Source organism: Nipponia nippon, unplaced genomic scaffold, assembly GCF_047370975.1.
Source record: "Nipponia nippon isolate SJK-2023a ecotype South Korea unplaced genomic scaffold, ASM4737097v1 scaffold_33, whole genome shotgun sequence".
Taxonomy (NCBI): Eukaryota; Metazoa; Chordata; class Aves; order Pelecaniformes; family Threskiornithidae; genus Nipponia; species Nipponia nippon.
Genome location: NW_028262351.1, coordinates 1,855,214 through 1,869,454, shown reverse-complemented (window position 1 = coordinate 1,869,454; position 14,241 = coordinate 1,855,214). Strand labels below are relative to the sequence as shown.

General features: G+C 42.9%; 1 protein-coding gene and 1 long non-coding RNA gene across 2 annotated transcripts in view; both read left to right on the top strand.

Moving 5' to 3' along the window:
• The window catches only part of LOC148054155 (zinc finger protein 608-like), a 59,275-nt gene that overhangs the window by 24,008 nt on the left and 21,026 nt on the right, over positions 1-14,241 (top strand). The window lies entirely within an intron of this gene.
• On the top strand, positions 8,376-9,695 carry LOC148054156 (uncharacterized). Its single transcript, XR_015707576.1, has 2 exons — positions 8,376-8,509; positions 8,591-9,695. It is a non-coding gene; the product is annotated as an uncharacterized LOC148054156 (long non-coding RNA).

Genomic DNA, 14,241 nt, shown 5'->3' with positions numbered 1-14,241 from the left:
CGGGGGATTCTTTCAGGGGTCCTTGGTGGTTGTTATCCTCAAATTCGAGCTGTCCGCTTGTTGACCTTGTTGATTTTTTTTCCACCTAATCATGCTGATTTGGCTGTTTTCTTTTGTTAAGAACACAGCTGATGCTCCTCAATGTCCAGGGAGTTTCTTGTTTTATGTTCAGACTCCCCATTATCTTTGTTCTGAGCTCACTATTTCATTCAGGCTTTCCTTCTTATCTTACAGGCCTCTCCTCTGTCCTTGGTTTCTGCCGGCATGGTCATGATTAACTTTCTTCCTAGCTCTACTCTGTCCTTGGTAGGTGTCAATTGCTGGTGATTAACTTCTTCTAAGCAGTCCTTGGTGATTAACGTTTTTCTGAATCCCACATGTAACACAGGTGCAGGACCTTGCACTTGGCCTTGTTAGACTTCATGAGGTTTGCACAGGCCAACTCCTCAAGCGTGTCAAGGTCCCTCTGGATGGCATTCCTTCCCTCAAGAGTATCAACTGCACCACTCAGCTTGGTGTCATCTGCAAACATGCTGAGGGTGCACTCAATCCCACTGTCTATGTCGCTGATGAAGTTATTAAATAGTATTGGTCCCAATATGGACCCTTGAGGGACACCACTCGTCACTGGTTTCCACTTGGACATTGAGCCATTGACTGTAACTCTTTGGATGTGGCCATCCAGCCAATTCCTTATCCATCTAAAAGTCCATCTGTCAAACCCATGTCTCTCTAATTTAGTGGCAAGAATATTGTGGGGGACCGTGTCAAAGGTCTTACAGAAGTCCAGGTAGATGACATCTGCAGCTCTTCCCTTGTCCACTGATGTAGTCACTTCACTGTAGTAGGCCACAGGTGAACAAATACAGTAATGCCAAAAGAACTTCCAGACTGTTTTGCTTTTTGACTAACCTGATGAAAGATCTAAAGAGTTGTGCCAATAAGCCACAGATATGTGCTGTTCAGAGACCTATATTTGCTTCCCTATTACGTGCACTTTATAGAAATGTGCATAATTGGAGAAAATATTTTGCTGCGATGTGTGTGGCTGTAAATCTTACACAATTAGAAAGTAAAGGGTATATTTGGCTTTCTCACAAAATCTGTGACTAATTTAGTGGATGTTAACATTTATCTATATGCTTGCCTTTGACTATGAAACTGTCTCAAATTACAGTGAAATTATATTTGTTCCCAAGATGCTAACTTTTTGAAAAGTGACTGTTAATTAGTTGTTTTTATAAGATCAGCATGTTAATAAAGAAACAAATTCCTGACATTAATTAACGAGTATGATAATTTTACAGTAGTTATCTGACCTCTTTAAAGATACAGCTTATGTGCTACTCTGCCTGTGTTATATTTAATTAAAAATCAAAATCTAATAATGGAAATGTTTATTCTCTAATGAACATAAATATAGAGAACTCTCAACTATTTGTCGTTGCTGTTACAATGAGCTATGTTGTCTGTATAAAAATTTGAATATTTCCTCCCTAATCATCTTTGTTAAATAAACTTGTCATTCATTGGGAACTTTACTTCACAGATTAGTGGTTCTTTTACTGCCCAGATTGCTCTTTAAAGCACAAGGATAGCCTAAAATGTCTGCAGATTACAATGTATAGCTACTCTTGTGAAACTGCTGCTGTGAATCTAAAGGAGAAGGTAACCATGCAGAATCACTCTTTTAGATGGTCATTAGCACTGCATAAGTACAAGCCTCTTTTTCACATAGCATTTTTTCTTCTACTAGTATTTGATGGCCAAGTTATTTGTCAAGCACTAAATAATAATGAATGTTTTCCTGAAGTACAGTATTCTGAACCAGTGCTTTTTAATTGGATAGTTTTCATTTGACTGCTCCTTTTTCATGCAAATTTGAGTGTAGCAGAAAAAGACAATACATTATGCTCTATTGAGCTGCTGTGACATATGGGACTAAGCTGAAAGCTTGTGTGTGGCAGAAGGAAACAGCTTAATTTCTCAGATTTATCCACTGGCATCCTACACCAGTTTTATTTTTCTTTCTTTCTTTTATTTAGAACAAACACATGAAAAATAACCCACAAGGCTTCCTGTGTGATACTGAGGAAGAAGGAAGCCAAGAAACAGTCTCTTCCTTGTCCCCAAACAAATGAAAGACCTAATTCCAGAGTCATTTTCTGTGAATGAAAAAAGGACTTAGGTCTAAATATTTCATTGCTTAGTTTTCTTCTTCTTCCAAGGATCTCAAAGTGCTTAGAGGAGTTAGAATAGAACAGAACAGAACAGAATAGAATAGAACAGAATAGAATATTATATTATATTTCAGTTGGAAGGGACCTACAATGATCATCTAGTCCAACTGCCTGACCACTTCAGGGATGACCAAAAGTTAAAGCATGTTACTAAGGGCATTGTCCAAACGCCTCTTAAACACTGACAGGCTTGGGGCATCAACCACCTCCCTAAGAAGCCTGTCCCAGCATTTGACCACCATCTCGGTAAAGAAATGCTTCCTAATGTCCAGTCTAAACCTCCCCTGACACAGCTTTGAACCATTCCCATGCATCCTGTCACTGGATACCAGGGAGAAGAGATCAGCACCTCCCGCTCCACTTCCCCTCCTCAGGAAGCTGTAGAGAGCAATGAGGTCGCCCCTCAGACTCCTTTTCTCCAAACTAGACAAGCCCAAAGTCCTCAGCCGCTCCCCATAGGACATGCCTTCCAGCCCTTTCACCAGCTTTGTTGCCCTCCTCTGGATGCATTCAAGGACCTTAACATCCTTCTTAAATTCTGGGGACCAGAACTGCACAGAATACTCAAGGTGAGGCCGCACCAACGCTGAATACAGAGGGATCATCACCTCTCTTGACTGGCTGGTTATACTGTGTTTGATGCACCCCAGGATGCGGTTTGCCCTCTTGGCTGCCAGGGCACACTGCTGACTCCTATTGAGCCTGCTGTCAACCAGCACCCCCAGATCCCTTTCTGCAGGGCTGCTCTCCAGCCACTCCTCTCCCAATCTATACTTGTGTCTGGCATTACTCCGTCCTAGGTGCAGAATCCGGCATTTTTTCTTGTTAAATTTCATCCCATTAATCATAGCCCAATGTTCCAATCTGTCTAGGTCCCTCTGCAAGGCCTCTTGTCCCTCAAGAGAGTCAACAGCACCTCCCAGTTTGGTATCATCAGCAAACTTGCTAAGGGTGCATTCAACTCCTGCATCCAGATCATTGATCAATATATTGAACAGAACTGGCCCTAGAATTGAACCCTGAGGAACACCACTGGTGACCGGTTGCCTGCCAGATGTAGCCCCATTCACTACAACCCTTTGAGCCCTGCCCTTCAGCCAGTTCTTCACCCAGCGCACTGTAAACCCGCTCATCTCACAGCTGGACAACTTGTCAAGAAGGATGCTGTGAGGGACAGTATCAAAAGCCTTGCTAAAGTCCAGAAAAACTACATCCACCGCCTTCCCTTCATCCACTAGGCAGGAGACCTTATCATAGAAGGATATTAAATTAGCTAAACAGGACTCTGCCTTTGTGAACCCATGTTGACTGTGCCTGAGGATTGCATTGTCCTTTAAATGCCTTTCAATAGCACCCAGTATGATCTTCTCCATGATTTTCCCAGGAACTGAGGTTAGACTAACAGGTCTGTAGTTTCCTGGGTCTTCCCTCATGCCCTTCTTGTAAATTGGAATAACATTGGATAGCTTCCAGTCAGCAGGGACCTCCCCAGAGTTAGGAGTTAATTTTTTGAAAACCAGATTTTTATGTGGTTAACACCTACAACTGTGGCAATATTTTCAACAGTCTAGCACATACTTTTGTCATAATGAGAGTCTGAAGGAAAGACCTACTCCCAGTGTGTTTTTTTCTTCTGAATATCTGGCCTTCTCTTTTGATTGATCTGGCATCAGTTCTGTGTTTTAATTTATAAGTTATAATTAAATACCATACCCACTCCGACCACAGAGTGGCCACTTCATAATACCCAGAGTGGGGAAAAAAGGCTATCCCCATTTAATAGATGGTGAATCTGAGATGGAGAGATCATGGGGTTACTGAAAATTGTTAATACATTTTTATACTGAATAGCTCGCTCAGAAGTGGCTTTTAGAGCCTAAATTCAGACCAAAATAAATATGTCCGTGATATTAACATTTCTAGGTTTTAGAACCACAAAGCAAAGTAATTGCACTATGTTCTGGAAATTAGTCATAGTATGCCATAAACATTGGCTGTATCCATTCCAACATTATCATCAGTTTCTTTAACACAGTTTGAGAATATGAGTTAATATTCACTTGGTTTTGAATGGTACAGCAAACGCTACATTGTTTCTATGGAGCAGTAAACAAGTACTCTGCAGAATTTAAAGGCCATGATACTAATTGTAATAAAATATATAGTTATCTGATGCTCCCTTTAATTATCAACAATATTGAAAGTAAGTGGTAAGTCTTCAGTAGATACTCAGGCTAATCCAGTCTAGGGGAGGTTAAATATTTTCTTTGCTGTGTAAGAATGAAGAATTTTCCATATGATGTCATGCATATCACAATCCAAGAGGTTTGTGCTTATCCGAGTCTTTTGGCCTTTTTTTTTTTCTCTATAGAAAAGATATGTTACAGTGTAAGAATGTATATGTGAAGTTCTTTGCTTATATTCAGAGATCCACCAGCTCCATATCTGTATCTCAGATGTCTGTTTAGGCTTTTTCCAAAGTTATTTTGGGTGTGCCTTATCTTCTTTCTCTAACCTCAACACGCAAACAGTGCATCTTCAGGAATCTTTCATTCAGTCTTTTCTGCTTGGCCATTAGACATAATGATATTCCAATAATAATGGAAGCTTTATTCTCAATGTGTTTTTAACAGTGTAGTATCAGGACCTGTCACATAAACACTGTTGACATCAAAGAAATTTTGCAAAAATAAAAACTGACTTATATTTTCACCTTTCATATTTCAAATACAAAAAGGAAGACTTACTAGGCTGCTTTTAGTACCCATAAGGAGTGAAATTCCAGAAGTAAATAAAAGTAATGACAAGCAAATCTAACTTCTTCCATTTTCAGTTACCTAAAATGCTAGTAATAATACAGGCAAAGTACTTTCATCTTCAGGAGCTCTGTATTAAGGCCATCATCCAACTGGTATTAGACTTGCATGCATTCCCTGTTTTATAGCACTCATATCTATATCATTTTGAGGCTTCCTTGAAAACTGTGCCATGTAGAACCTGCAGAAGATTTGTACAGGATTGCCACCAATAAAGAGTAAATTGATTTAAGCCCTGCCCTCTGCTTACTTTATGAAAGGGTTTGTTGTCACTGTTTTATCCTGCATTTATTGATAGTCTGAGTTAGGAGGTGTATTAAGGGCCAATCTAAAAGTAATTCAAGTCATTTAAAGTCTTTCCACTTTTCTAATATCCTTTAATCCAGGCCATATATTAATTGTTCATGTCCTTAAACCAAATTTTTCAATAACAATTTAAGAGATCCCCAAATGCTTTATTTGAGACATCTCAGAAGTCCCAGATTTTTGTACACAGACTATTTAGCACTTTCTGAAAATGATGTCTTGAGCTGGAAATTTTGAAAATTTTGACTCTGTTTTGAAAACAGTCTAAAAATAGATAAACAGTCTCTCTCTATTATTTGCTAGATACTGGAACACGACTCCCATTAAACTTAACTTGTCCCTGGACACATTAAGTTCAAAATTTGGCATTAGTTTGTATTAGTTCATTCAAATTTGAAAACAATGTTAGAGAACATTTGGACAAATTTGCTGTCTCAGCCAACTGAACAAAAACATGACCTCTTAATATATTTAACTTCTTTTCATTCTGAATTTTTTTTTTGCCACTATCAGCTGTACAATGTTTGAATTGCTTTCTTATTTTATGATGCAGTTACTGATAAGTTACTATGATAAGTTACTGATTTAGAAGATATGTCTCTGAGAAATATGTTTTCTCAGGTTAGCTTTTAAGCAGTTGAATATCAAAATCAGTAGTCCTCAGAGAGACAGAAAGAAAGAATATACTGAAATAAAAAACTTAAGGTTTTTGAAGGTAGCCTCTCACAGCAAGGTATCCTTATTGGACATGTAAAAGACATATCCTTTTTGGATATATATAAGAGAGAATCTTTTCTTTGAAAATAGTGAATATAAAAGGTATTTCTAAAATTATGTCTGCTCTTAAGTGGTAAGTAATAGATATTTAAGGACCAGGTCTGTGTACTGCAGGCTGTACTTTTAGGTGTTGCTTTCTCTATGGTGAAAAAAAAAAAAGTGTTAACCCAAGTTAGCAAAGGACTTTGACATGGAATATTCAGTTATCAAAAACACCAGTGTTAGTATAAGATGTTACAGGTCTTGTAGTAAGATAAGGGCTGGCGACCGGAAGATCACGTGCTGTACGGAAAGAGTGAAAGGTCGACCCTCCTTTGTCCCCGCCCCTTATAACATGACACGCCTACTGCTGGGGGTATAAAGGTAAACTACTGCGCAATAAACATTGAAGCTGAACACCCACACTGTGTGTGCTGACTGTTCCTTCCCCAGCCCGGGTCAGCTGGAGATCCGCCGGTATAACCTTGATATGTAACGAACGCTACATAGTGGTGACCCCGACATGATTGGCTGCAGGTAGCAGCGATGGAGCTCGCAGAACTCGTAAAGGTACTAAAGTCGGTAGCGACGGAGGTGGGTGAGGATGGGGCGATAAGGAAAAGGCCCACGGGCGACTGCATCCAATGGATGCTATGCCGGGGAGTGCTCGGCGCTCTCACAGAAGTTTTTGGACACCCCAAATTGGGGGAAAATACGCAACGAGCTGACAGAAGTGATCATAAGCAATGTTGGAGGAGCCAGTGACCGGCTTCGCGCCTGGGGAACAGTAGAAAGGGTGCTCAAGAAGAGGTTTGCGGCAAAGCGGTGCTGGCTTGCCGCACGTAGAGCGCTGATGGGGCATGAAGTTCCTGGGAACGAAAAGCCAACGGGTTTAGTCTCGGAGGGGACACAGGCTGGCTGGGAGGGAGCACGGCCGGGGGGGCTGACCCAGACTGGCCAAAGGGCTATTCCATACCATATGACGTCATGCTCAGCATATAAAGCTGGGGGAAGAAAAAGGAAGGGGGGGATGTTTGGAGTGATGGCGTTTGTCTTCCCAAGTAACCGTTACATGTGATGGAGCCCTGCTTTCCTGAGGATGGCTGAACACCTGCTTGCCTATGGGAAGTAGTGAATGAATTCCTTGCTTTGCTTTGCTTGCGCGCGCGGCTTCTGCTTTACCCATTAAACTGTCTTTATCTCAACCCATGAGTTTTCTCACTTTTACTCTTCCGATTCTCTCCCCCGTCCCACCAAGGGGGAGTGAGCGAGAGGCTGTGTGGTGCTTAGTTGCTAGCTGGGGTTAAACCACGACAGCTTTTTTTTTGGCGCCCAATATAGGGCACAAAGGGTTCGAGATAACGACAGATTTAATTGGAATGTGCTAGATCGAAGTTATAGCAGGTATTGCTGTTTAGCTATTAATTGGCAGGTTTCTGTGCTTGCCACGGGGCTTGCTTGCCTTACTGTATATTAGAGTCTAATGCTCGTTAGTGGCTGCTTTTTGCTTTCGCTGCTTGCTGTACTGCTGAACTGCTTATCATCTTACTCCGCTGTGCCTGGGAACGTTTTGATAACAGCAATGGCTATGTGCCTGGGCTGGCAGATGGCCAGGGCATCTCTGCTGTTTTTCTGTACTGCTGTACTGGACAGGCTGGAACTCCAGTGTGAACTCGAGTTGAAGGAGTGGCCTGTGGGGCACAGACGGGGCCGTCGTTACTGGGGACTGAGCCAACGGAGGAAGGGGAGGCGCAGGGAGGCTATGGCGCAGCGGGAACAAAGGAGTCGGGAAAGGTGTTCCCGATACAAGTGGGGAGTCTAGAGCAGCCACCCATGGAACCTTCGGCACCTTCTGCACTGGCGGATCCGCCACCTACTCAATACCCCTGGGGCGAGTTGCAACAATGTGTGGAAAGGGAGCTGACTGATAGGTTGCTGGATTGGGTCCCGGGGGCCAATGTGGGATCCCAGCGGTATTGCGAACTACGTGAAGGAAGATGGCGGGAAGGAGAAAAGGAGGGCAAGACACCATCACCTTCTGAGGACGCCCCGTTGCATCCCAGTGATCGACGGGTGCTGGACACACAGAGAGCAGAGCGCAGGAAAAGATCTGAGGAACAAGGAGAACCGGCGTCACGGCTGACGACATCTAGGGGGGTGGTAGGGCTCCCCCGGCACTGCCAGTGATAACTGAGCTACCAGAGGGACCCCTTACCCCTGGGGCAGTGGGAAAGCGAACTGGTATTACTTTGCAAGATGCTCGCTCTGTGATTGTTGCTTATCCTGTGTGTTCCAAAGGTCCCCTCTGGGAGGCAGGGGTAAACCCTCGAGGGTTGCAGCCCAACCAAATATGGCAGTCTGATGTTACGATTTATGAACCCTTTAATCCACGTAAGTATCTGCATGTCACAGTTGATACCTGCAGTGGAGTTATTTTAGCCACTATGCATGCTAAACAAAATGCTCTCGCAGTTAATTTACATTGGCAGGACTGTATGGCGCAAGTTGGCATTCCACAAAAAATTAAAACAGATAGTGGAGCGGAATATGTCAGCAAGAAGGCAAAGGACTTTTGCGCACGCTGGGATATTCAGTTGAGTCATGGCATTCCCTACAACAGTACGGGCCAAAGCATTGTAGAACGCGCGCACCGCACATTAAAAGGGTTACTCGACCGACTTAGGGAGGGGGAGAATATAAGCCCAGGAACAGGGGTTCCCCCTCCCCTTGACCCTCCCTTATTTCGGGCACAGCGTCTGTTGACGACGGCACTAATTACCTTAAATCATACCATTCGAGGGGACACCTATAAAACCCAGACTGCAACCCAGGCACATTTCCGGCTCGATGAGAACGAAGGGCCTTACCCTTTGGTTCAAGTACGGGACCTGCAAACCCGTGAATGGAGGGGCCCGTATTCCCTCCGTTGTATGGGATGTGGGTATGCGTGTGTGCAAACCGAGAAAGGGACGCTAGAATGGGTACCCAGTCGAAATATTCGACCGTATAAACATTAACCAATTTATTGAGTCTTGTCTTGACAGGTTACCATTTCCCTATGCATCCTGATGATGTGGGGGAGCAATGAGGGAGCCGCGATGAACTGCTGGCTGGATTGGGCAAGGTTCATGAACGTAACGGATGCGTGTCTGTATATGCCGGCTATTGGACAAGCCTCTACCTGTCGATTGTTCACCCCCCTACTTCATTAGCGATAAGGGGGACAGTTGCTGCCACATAGATAACTGGTCTCATAATCTTGTTATTTGTTCTTATCCTTGCTATGCTATTATCCTGTCTATTACGCTTAATTAGGTAGTTTAGGAGTTGTATATTAAGAAGTCTCACCATATATCGATTATTTTACGCGCAGCTTCCCCAGTGAGATACAGAGCTACTGGAGCTAAGGGAGGGGGAAATGTAGTAAGATAAGGGCTGGCGACCGGAAGATCACGCGCTGTACGGAAAGAGTGAAAGGTCGACCCTCCTTTGTCCCCGCCCCTTATAACATGACACGCCTACTGCTGGGGGTATAAAGGTAAACTACTGCGCAATAAACATTGAAGCTGAACACCCACACTGTGTGTGCTGACTGTTCCTTCCCCAGCCCGGGTCGGCTGGAGATCCGCCGGTATAACCTTGATATGTAACGAACGCTACAAGGTCTCTGCCAGCACTTGCCATCTCTATGGCTGTGTCAGCAGAATGGATTGTGTGAGGGTCCCCTGTCCCCTTCAGTGCAAAGTGTACACTTAGCGTGTGGTTCCACCTCTGCAGAAACCAGTCTCAAACTGAGCTGTTATTGTCCCACTTTCCCGTGGGTCCTGGATCACTAGCTGGCATGTCAAGATGAATCCCACCAAAGGCACAAAAAAATAATGTATTGTTTTTTTGACAGATCTGATTTGCCCACGTGTTCGGCTATATGAACAGAAAGGCTGATACAAAACTGTACCCTTAGTTAAAATTGCCATTATAGATGTTCCTGAAGCAGTTAAAACTGTGGTGGCTAACACTGCCATGATTACCTGAACAAATAACCTGGGACTGATAGCTCTTTCTTTGCTCTGGCTGTTTACTGAAGGGGCAATTCTGCAATATGAATCTGCTGCTTGAAAAGCTTCCTGCCTGTGTGTCCTTCCATGCATGATTATGACTCTGTTAGCAGTGTCAATTTGACTAATATGTCTTCATCCAGCAGGACAGGTATGTTTAATAGTCTAGTTAAAAACAACTGAAAGATATGGGAATGAGTACCTGGAAGATAAGAGTGGAGTGGGAACTTTTTAAACTGGCTCATCTGACACAGAATAAGGATTTTGGAGCTGTGCCTGAAGGTACAAGTTTCACATTACAGGCTCTGGGGCAGAAGAGCCAGCCTAAAAGGTTCCTGCTTCTTCCCCACTCTCTGCTCAAAAGTTAATTTCTGGAAGTACCTGAGCTAGCTCATATAAAGGTAGCCCTGGAAAGTCCCCACAAACCAAATTCCCTCTTTCACATCGCATGCCCTAAAATATGTCACTGGTTGAATTGAACCTAAGGTGTTTGCAGACATGCTGTAAGACAGCTCTTTTTTTTTTTTTTTTACACAAATAAGGTCCAGACAGAGCTAACTGATGACTGCACAATGAGTGGACCAAGCTCAAAAACTATGCCAATTAATATTGCTGTATTTAAAATGCTAGCAACAAGCTGTCTGAAGTCCATCTCAATGGGCATGTTTATATTTGTATGGAGGAATAACTGCTCCCTTTGTAGGTATGTTCCTGTCTTGTTTCCATTCATTTATATGTAAGAAGAGTAAATCTCTAGTCAGCCATCCTGCATAGGAGTAAAGTAAATAGGAAAGGCACAATTGTGGGATGTTTGAAGACTAAAATGAACCTGAATATGAGATGGTAGCATTTCTACTTTAGTTTTTCTAAGTTATTAATGAGATAAAGTAAATGGATGCCTTGAAGGCTGGCTAATTTGTTTATAATAGTAAATGTCTCTGGTTCTGAGGGAGAGAAAAGCCATCAAACACTTATGTGCATGGCTGTTTATTTCCAAATATCTGAATAATGTTTGAGGTTGTATAATTGATGTATTCAGGAAAGGGATGCATACAAGTTGTTGCCTTTATCCACCAAACAGAACTTTTGCATACTTCCCATATGTTAATGAAAAACATTTTATGAAAAATTAGCAGCTTCATGCTTTGTAGCTGATGCCAGGATTTTCCATGGACCGGTTCAAGGCAGAGCAAAGAGAAAAAATGTCTTGTTCTAGTGTCTGAATTACTCAGACAAGCTTTTACATTGCCCCTCCTATTTATTAATATTCTTTCTGACGTGAGCTTGTAAAACAGAGGATTGGCAGTTAATCTCTGGGATCTCAAGGGCTTTTGTCAGTGACCCATACTAGATGAATACTAATGACTAGACATCAGTGTTATCTCCCAACTAAATGAGTGTTGCTTATAAATCACACTTGATAAATTGCAGTTTCATTTCTTCAAAGGGCCTGTACATGTCTATATGCTTTGATAGAACTGCCAGAAGCATTTCATGATTTCATGACACTTTAGATTAGGTTTATTTTTTTATTTCAGTAGGGCAAAATATGTGAATTTCTACCAAGTGTAGAAAATTGTTTTTTGTTGGTTTTGTTATAAACTCATAATGCAGTGATTAGAATAGAAAGGATATGAATGATTAGGGCAGAGCAGAGAATAGAAGGTGCAAGTAACTGTAGAATATCACACATGAAATGTGGAATACTTGGACTAATGATTTATTTTGTTTTCTTATTTGAACAGAAGGGAAGCTTCATTTGCAGCAAGTGTTGATCACTTTGTTAGGCTATAACAGTAGTCCATGAGACAATGTAAGAAAGGAGGAAGATTAAGGTTAGATTGATGTACTGAAACACAAGGTGTTTCAACTATGGTGTCTTGGATATTCTGAGTGAAATCATGTCCTCTCCATGCCTCTATTATTTCTCAGCAAAACAGGAATGATAAGCCCTAACTGAAACTCTGCAAATATTTTTTTTTTTTTTGTCTGTGTTTGGGTGCTTAGAGAGCATGCTAATGAGGACCCCTAGGTAAAAAAGCAAAATCAAAAGGAAAAATGTCTTTGAAGTAGGGATATGAGAACAGGGATCTCTGTGACTGACCACAGCTGTTGCAAAAAACCCCTGACTTTATCTCATAGAATCATAGAATCATTTAGGTTGGAAAAGACCCTTAAGATCATTGAGTCCAACCATAAACCTAACACTGCCTGCCAAGTCCACCACTAAACCATGTCCCTAAGCACCACATCTTTCGAATACCTCCAGGGATAGTGACTCAACGACTTCCCTGGGCAGCCTGTTCCAGTGCCTGACTACCCTTTCAGTGAAGAAGTTTTTCCTAACATCCAATCTAAACCTCCCCTGGCGCAGCTTGAGGCCGTTTCCTCTCGTCCTATCACTTGTTACTAGGGAGAAGAGACTGACCCCCACCTCGCTACAACCTCCTTTCAGGTAGCTGTAGAGAGCAATAAGGTCTCCCCTCAGCCTCCTTTTCTCTAGGCTAAACAACCCCAGTTCCCTCAGCCGCTCCTCATAAGACACGTGCTCCAGACCCTTCACCAGCTTCGTTGCTCTTCTTTGGACACTCTCCAGCACCTCAATGTCCTTCTTGTAGTGAGGAGCTCAAAACTGAACACAGTATTCAAGGTGCGGTCTCACCAGTGCCAAGTCAAAGGGATGATCCTGGTCCTGCTGGCCACACTATTTCTGATACAAGACAGGATACTATTGGCCTTCTTGGCCACCTGGGCACACTGCCAGTTCATATTCAGCTGGCTGTCGACCAACACCCCAGGTCCTTTTCCACCAGGCAGCTTTCCAGCCACTCTTCCCCAAGCCCGTAGCGTTGCATGAGGTTGTTGTGGGATGGGGGAGAGAATTGGAAGAGCAAAAGTAAGAACACTCATGGGTTGAGATAAAAACAGTTTAATAATTGAAATATAATAATAATAATAATGATGTAATGAAAAGGAAAATGATGAGAGAGAGCTCACCACTCGCTGACTGATGCCCAGCCAGTCCCCAAGCAGCGATCCCTGCCCCCTGGCTAACTCCCCCCAGTTTATATACTGAGCATGACATCATATGGTATGGAATAGCCCTTTGGCCAGTCTGGGTCAGCTCTCCTGGCTATGCTCCCTCCCAGCTTCTTGTGCTCCTGGCAGAGCATGGGAAGCTGAAAAGTCCTTGACTAGTATAAACGCTACTTAGCAACAACTAAAACATCAGTGTGTTATCAGCGTTATTCTCATCCTAAATCCAAAACACAGCACTATACCAGCTACTAGGAAGAAAATTAACTCTATCCCATTTCTTTAGTCTATGAGCCATCCCTCTAAAATGCCCGTTGAGTTCATTCAGTCCATGACTTTGGGCTTCATCTGCCATAACAGTCTTTCAGGGCAGGAGAGATGGTATGTGGTGTTGGATTATTGCATGCTGAAGCCAGTTCTGGTTCCATCACCACTGCACTTTGTTCGGTTTCCTCAGAGTTCATTCTTCATTAATCTGGGTGATTCTTACTGTAATACCATTGATATGGCATATAGCCACCATAGAAGTGATGATATACAGTATTATATAGCAATTAACATCGTACAATTCAGTTCATTGGCTGTTTTCACCCAAAATCAAATCCCCTTGAGGTACACATCAGACTTCCCCATCCTCCCGCATCACCCACCAAGTGCACCCAGGTCCTTGAGCAAAAGCAATCCCACAAATGGGCTTGCTTCTTCCTGAGGCAGGAGTAACCCAGACTGTCTTCCCCAGCATCTTTTTTACATGCACTACAGGGACTTTATCCCCCTCTACAGTACATAAAAGTTTTGATTGGGCAGGGCCAGCTCGACTGGCAGATCCCCTAGTGTTGACTAACCAGGTGGCCTTTGCTAAATGTGTATCCCAATGTTTGAACCTCCCAGCACCCATTGCTCTCAGTGTAGTCTTTAACAGTCCATTGTATCATTCGATTTTCCCAGAGGCTGGTGCATGATAGGGGATGTGATATACCCACTCAATGCCATGCTCTTTGGCCCAGGTGTCTATGAGGTTGTTTCGGAAAT